Below are 8,455 nucleotides of genomic sequence, written 5' to 3' on the forward strand. Positions count from 1 at the left end.
ACCTAAAAACAACTGTAGTTGCCATAGGATCATGTGTTGACAAATTAATTGGAAAAGCTTGTACTTGCGCTTTCTGAAGAATAATTCCAGTGAGGCATTCAGTTCCAATTAGGCGTTCATCATTGCTATCTTCGGTATTTCTATTTTCACTGAAAGCTATGTAGGCGTGTTTCCCTAATAAATACCATTTAAGACTGGTACATTAAAAATAAAAGCATCCAAATTTCTTAATAAATATTTCTATTGTTAATACATCAGAAGTATTGATTATTAACTTCCACTCACCAATGTTTAAAATCAAGTGGGCTTAAATGATTATTTGACCCAACCATCCCTTTTAGGTAGCTAAATAAATTTTCCAGAATATCTTGATTTAACCTTCTAGTTATAATATAGTTAAGATCTGGATAATTTAATTTTATATCATTTAAAAGATTTCTTAATGATCTATTAGTATAAAGTATTCCTGAAACTCATTATAATTATGTATATTGCTAGATAATTACTCAATAGCTATTTGCCAACCTTTTTTAAAAGGTAATAATGTATTGTGACCATATACACGCATTGTTGAAATGAATTTGTTCATTCTAATTAATAGTTGATTTTGCTGTTCAAGTTCCATGCCATAGCTTTTAATGAATTTATCAACTGGCAGCTGTGTATTTACTAAATCAAACCAATCATTTATTAGCTGAATAATGTCAGATGCCTGAAAATTTTATTTTAAAATGCTGATAAATCATAAATGCTTGGTATTTTGTGCCTATATTATAAACAATATTACTAAAAATATTATATAAATGTTAAGTATATAATCATGATTTACTTCTTGCCAATTATTGTATCCTAGATTATATTTTTGTCCACAGTATGAAATTGATTTTGCCACTGAATTAGAAAAAAGCTGAACTGCCAATCTCACATTTTATTTTTTTGAACTTGGCACATTGATATGACTCAGTTAATTTGTGGGCTAATTTCAAATCATTTGGACATAAATTCATAACTTTTTCAGTTACATTTTTCCCAATAAACTTGTTATTTTAAAGTACAAATCCACTAAAAATTACAGTTATTAGGAATAACATTGCATTAGGTACTTAAATATTTTTTTGTACCTTTTAATAAAATGATTCCTTGCCAACTTAATCAAATGTGGGGCATCAGCAAATATGAAAATTTTCTTTAATGTAATTGGGTGTTGAAAAAATGTTTGATCTAAAGAAATTCCCAATGCATTCCACAGAGTACGATTGGTCGGTCCAATATCATTAATCATGGCTACTACGTTAAATTTTATTTTAAATAATTCTTCAATGATACTTTTCAACAATTGTGGTGTCATTGGAGTGTCATACTTGTAAAATATAGGCTGCCTCCATTTACCAATAAGCCCTAAAATAATATTATCATTTATTTTTATAAGAATTATTTTAATACAATATGTTTTTCTTTAGCTCTATTTTACCTCTTACAACAATAGTCTGGACTGTTTTATGAGGACCAATAAACTGTTCTTTTTTTCTATCATAACACACTTTTTGCGACAAATATGTTTCATCAAAAGAGATTACAGTTAGTGCTTCTTTAACATTCATAGATTTACCTGTATTAATATTTATTTTTTTATGTAAATATGTATGAAAAATACATACAGAGTAATGGCATTGGCAATGTCTTCTTCTGACCATTTATACACTTTTTTTTTGGTGTAGAATTAAATTAATTTGGGTCGTAGTAAACATTCCTGACAAAAGACTATGACACTTTAACTCAAATTCCTCAGTCTTCTTAGCTTTACTAGGAATTAAATTTATTATACTCTTTTGTAATTCTACAGACTTCTTTAAAAACTTATTTTCTTTTTTAATTTCTTCCAGACTTTGTATGTGTTGAAGTAATTGTTCTCTTAACCTATAATTACAAATATTTAAGAAGTATTATGTATAATGTATTGGCAATTATTATTTAATACTTATTTAATAATATACTTTACATATAAACTTCAGTTTGATCACTACCCTCATTTGTAGTACTATAACTATCTGCTTCCGTAACTGTCTCATCTTCTAATTTAGATGCAAATAATTTGCGTCTACAAGCTGGACTGGACTTTAGACATTTGTTTATAGGCTAATAAGAATTAATTAAATTTTAAACAAATAAATATTGTGTTTTTATTATTGGTATGTGAATGGGATAATATTATAAAAATGGTACTTTGGAAGCAACTTGCAGTTCTATGTTTTCCAATTCATTTGATGCATTTGACTTTAAGGATGACATTTTATTTCCAACAGAAAACTGAAAATGAATAATTGAATTGATTATTTTAAATACCTACTTGATATAATATTACTGAATATATTATATACATAATATAGCCACATAGGTAATATCTTGTATACCTGTATAAGTATATAATATTACCTATGTATGTAATATAAATAATAATAACATTTAATAATATATTCTTACAGATTGAGTGTCTGCGTAACTTAATGTTTCAACACAAAATGGAGAATTTTTAATGCTTGGACTTCTATATTTTGGACTTTTATCAAATGTTTGCTAAATTTTTAAACATAAAAAAAGTTTAGATATAATAAACTATTAGAAATAATTATTATTTCTAAACAAATATACCAATTATCAGGTGTTTGGAGGGTCTAGCGTTTGGTTTAAGCGTGCGTTGACACTTTGGAGAATAACCAAGGACTAATTGAATTAGTGGTTTAACATAATCTGTGGTTTCAAAATGCAATGAACATACCCTAGCTAAAACATATTTTGAATTACCTATTTACCTTCTTCTATAGAAATGAAACATATTTTTCATCATGTATAGGTTTATAATATATATTATATATGCATTCACTCTATAATATTAATTTTAATAGTTCGCATGTTTTCTTACCCCCTTTAACATTTATCTGATCTCTTTTTCCACATAAATCAATCCATCTCTTTTGTAACTCTGTATCTTTCGGAAAGCTAAAAATACGTGGTTTGGGAATAGTGTTTTGGAATGCTTTACTACGACTACCACTCTCACAACCTTTGACAGAACACAGAGGCATATTTAAAAAATATTAAATAAATAAAACTCAATTGTAGTTTAATAATAGAATTTATTATTAAAATGTATAACATTACAATATTTAATTAATAAATGCAAATTGTACATATAAACAATAGATAATAACAAACAAATAATAATATTGATCTAGTTCCCACCTAAAATTATATTTCCTATTAATAACTTAAATAATATATTTTATTTTAAGTATATTGTCGTATATAGTATAGTATAGTAGATTTGGTGCTCTATAGTCCTTATCCCGCCCGGCCGAGGTTCAAAATATTGGAGACAGACTTACGTCATAATTCATGGAATAAAACTAACATTTTACTTATTTTCCATGATATCGACGAGATGCGTATCACAGCATTAAAATATTTGATTTTGACAACATACCATGTTATTTAGCCATGGTTACACCCTGTATACCTATTATTTGAAAATATTAGCCACCAGAACGAGTTTAAATTCTGATTTTAAATTGCGATACGGTTAGAACATCATACCGGTCATCCGCTGCCACCATCATGCCGAGCCTCCAGCGCAAGGTCAACAGAAATATTTTTCGGCGATCAATGGGATTTTGATAGCTGTCGCTTCAATTATGTCAAATACTATATACGACAATACGGGTCACTGGACAGCTATGGTAAAAACTGGCGTCCAGTTCTTATCAGTTCCCCCCGAGATTGTAGTTATGGTTGCCGTAATTTACCCCTTTACGGGACACCCTTTTTTTTTTGCAATTTTTTGGGTGTACTTAGTCATTTTTTGGCTGAAAAAAACGTTAGTGAAATCAGAATTTGGCGCACGAAGTTAGTTTCGTAGTTATAACTAATTGAAATTTTAACATAATATAATAGCCCTTAAATACCTATAATGCCATAACACGTGTAGGTGCTCAATGATGGCGCAATGGTAACAACGCATTTTCATTAGCTTTAGTACCGAGAGATCAAAACCCGTCTGACCATAAAAATTTTTGCACCTTTTTTAAAAAAAAAACGAAGATTTTACAATTATTGTAATGATATATTTTATTATTAACATATTTTCTTTTTTTTAAACAGAGCTAAAAATTATAAAGTATATAGTGGCTCCCTTCGCCTGCCGGCTCCGGTCGCCAAACTCGAGGTCCTCCACCGGACCTCACGTTAGATGGGGGCTCGGCCTCCAAACCCCCCGGGACTAAAATAGCTAACCTAACCGGGGGAGGTGGTTGGCGACCCCTACGGGGTCGCGGGGGGAAAGCATCCCTGCCCTTCGGGCAGACGGGTAACCTAACTTACTATCCACCCTTAACTTAACCTAACCGGTCGCCAGATTCAACCGCCTGTTAAAGTATATAGTAGATATTCCACGCATACGTAATATCGCAAAGTTTGGAACAATAAAACTTCTCGTTGAAATGCATGTTTCAATTTTTCGAAAAAAGATCGCTTGCATGCTAAACTGCAATTATACCAAAAAAAAAAATTCATTTCGCATAACTGTTATAGCTAATGATTAGGTTACAATTGATAAAATGGAAAAAAGTGCAAAATTTTTTTCCCCGATGTACTGGTTCGAACTCGATTCAATCATCATAAGGAAGTCATCATAATACTACTGGGTCACCATAGTTCATTGACCCTAGTTAATTTTATAAGTTATTTAAAACATAATATACTTAACTTTGAAATGTTATAACTTCGAAACTATGCCCAAGCCCCAAATTCTGACTTAAACTTAACTACATAGGTTTCAAAAAAAAATATTGCAAAAAAAAGGTGTCCCATAAAGTAGAAATATACCACAGCACGAACTAAGTCACTAAGATATCTGAGTATCTTATTAGTTCGTGGTATACAGTATTACGGCATACATAATATTATATAATACAAATTAATTAACACAATATAATAAATAAAACATTTTACAAAATTGCCACATATATACACGATACCGCATAATTGTAAATGCAACGTTGCCATTCCGAAAATAAAATACAATATATTATTGTAACATAGGTAATATAAATTATAGTGGGTGCGTGTGAAAAATTCAGAAAAAAACACTATAATTTGTACTTAATAGCTTAAGTCAAGGTATATCATACATTAAATAATAAAGTAGTGTTTTTTGAGTAAAGTCACTATTTTTTTCTTTTTAGTGTATTTTGTGATAAGTTGACTTAAATCTTTTTGAAGTAAATACTAAATCTTATTTAGCTAGTCCCCTCAAACATACTAACTTGTCATTAGTGTAGAATATGTATATTCGATTTGTTCGGGACGTACGGCGATTTTATTTAAATTAAATGTATCTAACGCACGACAATTAGAACTTTAAATTAAAAAAAAAAAACTTGCACTAATAATGTTTATTACAACCAAATAAAATATATTTGTGATTTAATAAATTTTATTATTGATATAATTTAATACCGTAATCACGTATGATTGGATATATATTTAACCTTGATATTATTTTGGTCTTATTTTATGCACTTGGTATTGGCGGTAGACAGTGAATCGGTCACAGCTGTCATCAGACTAAAAACTGGCCTTTTGACCGATTAAGCCAATAGCCCATTTTTATGGGCACTCCCGAATTGCCTCCCATCTGACCCTCGAATTGCCTCTCATGAATTTTTTTTTTTAAAAGGTTACCCGAATTGCCTCCCGATTTCAAAAATATTATTCACTCGAATTGCCTCCTAAGAGGGTCACTACCTACTCTTGTACTGTAATCGCCTGCGATCAGTGGAGCAACCGGGGAGGGTGGGTCCCGGGTCCGGACCCCCCCCTTGAACCGTGCCGTATAAAACAATAAAAATGTTTGATAAAAATGAATAATTGATTCGATTCAGTACTGAGCTTCTGTGATATTATGATAATAAAACGCATGATAGGTAGTTGATAAGAAAAATGAACGTGCAAGCTCGGATCGAGAATTCACCGTTGCAGCAAGTATGAGTGGAAAATTAAATGGTGCGCAGCTTTAATTAGAAAAGAATATCTGAGTGCATTGTACATACATTGTAGTGCCCATAATCTCAATCTGTCCGTATCATATGCTTGCAATATTCAAGGAATAAGAAACACTATGGGTACTGTAGAAGCGTGCTATAACTTTTTAAATACTCCAAAACTACAACATTTTTTAAATTTACATCTGGTTGAGTTGAAAAAAAAGAATCTGCTTCTAAAAAGGAAAAACTTAAAAGACTTTGTCCAACTAGGTGGGTTGAACGTTATAATTCAATAGAAACGTTTAATGAATTTTTTCCTGCAATTATTTATTGTTTGGAAGAAATGATTATGTGGAAAGATATTGATACATCGAGTAAAGCTTATCAACTGCTTTTGGCATTGCAATCTTTTGAATTTAATGTAGCCCTTGGTATTCTCAATTACATTTTTCAATATACAGTCTCTTTGTAAAATTTTACTTCTTCTAGATACAGAAATGGAAGGCCAAATATGTATGTAAGATATTTTCTAATTTCTCTCTCATTTGAATATTCAGTAGCTAAACCAATTTGTTGTATTTTACGCCACCAAGATTGACATAAATGAAATATACAACCCTTAACTTCAATTTGTGGCCAAACTTCACGTATTGCATTACGTATGGATTTTTCAAAATCAGCAGAACACAATTTTGGTTCAAATATTTCCACGGACTTCAAACATGAAAGCTCGTTTATATTATGATGCTTGACTTTTATTCCTTAGCAAAAAAAAATGCTAAGGGTATATAATTATTATTATGAAATCCGTGTATTGTAAGCAATTGGATAAAATATCGTACACAATAGTCAAAAGTTCCATCTACATATATTGTTGTTAGCGTACTTAAAAAAATTGATATTTTCGTCACACGAAAACATCACCAAAACATTTAATGTGTCATTTACCATTAAAAAGTTCTCATTTATAAATTCTTTAACTTAAATGGACGATAAAATTGTATGGACTTCATTTACATCTTGAGGCAATTTTGGATAAATGAAATTCCTAGCATGGTTCATATTATTTTTTATGTAAGTTACGTCCGAGATTGTTAATGTAGGTACTTACATTGCAATTTTTCAAAGTCGTGAGATAATTTTGCTGGTCGTTCAGAGATCTGTTCTAAAGCTTTACGTTTTAAATTATTGCTGAGTATCTGTCTGTTGATTTTTTGCTCCGAGTCTTTCGCACAATTTTGATTAAGTTTACTATTTTCGAACTGGATTTTATTGCGTTGATCGGTTTTCAAATAAGCTGTACATATTTTTTTCGTACATGTCCATCGTTTTATGTCATTAGCTAACTCTTTTTGGTAACCAAACTTAAAACCATCACATATTATAATGGTTTTACCCTTTTCGTTGATCACGCTGATCACGTTCATTTTTATAAAAATATATTTACGTATGTATACTATATAATAACGTGTTATTTATCGGTTGCGCAAACGAAACTGACTGTGTTGAACTGGCTGGATGATAGACTAATCATTAATTGATAATCGCAGATAAGATTATTGCATTCGAAAAATTAATAGGTCTGGAAAATATTGTATGTCTTAAACATTTTATTTTTGAACATTACGTAATAATGTAATAATCGATAGTACACGTACAACTATCGATATAATTAATAATCCAGGTAAGTTATGGGAGGCAATTCGAGTAAAAAAAAGCGGGTAAGTGGATGTCGCTCTGCTGTACATTAGGTGGTGGGGTGGACCTCTGACTAAGGTAGGTTAGATTTGAATGCAATGATAGGTATCATTGTATACGAAAAACGATTCTGAACGGAGATGATTTGTCAGTCTAGGATATATTGTATTTAAATATTGTCATATATTCTATTTTGAAACAAATTTATTATTTTTCAATTAGGACGCCTTTTGAATAAGGCACGGTTAATCAATTTTCCCAAAAACATTGCATGTAGTTATCATAATTCATAATACCTTATATTATCATAGATATACATATACCTGATTTCATAAAAATTTAAAATTCAAACGCACTTAAAATTTTTCCTATAATGATGCTTCGAGTTTCTCTATAGCTACTTGAAGGAAAACTTATGGAAAACTTAGTGTTGTATTTTTAATCCTTAGTTATAAACACAAATAATTTTATGATTTTTCAACTTCAAAATTACTTGCAAATTTTTGCGTTTTCGACAGATTTCGTAAAAATTTGAACTATAAAAGCTTATAAAAAAAATTGTGACTAACGATTTTTAATTTTTTTTAGCTACAATAAGAACAACTCATAAGTAACCTTGTATTCAATTTTAAAGTATTTTTGGTCATCTAAAATTTTTTTACCGACACTTCAAAAAAAATTCTCATAAAAATCAAAAATTTCAGTGGTCTATAAATATC

The sequence above is a fragment of the Diuraphis noxia genome, unplaced genomic scaffold (assembly GCF_037042655.1).
Source record: "Diuraphis noxia isolate RWA-SAM2 unplaced genomic scaffold, SU_Dnox_SAM2 contig0003, whole genome shotgun sequence".
Taxonomy (NCBI): domain Eukaryota; kingdom Metazoa; phylum Arthropoda; class Insecta; order Hemiptera; family Aphididae; genus Diuraphis; species Diuraphis noxia.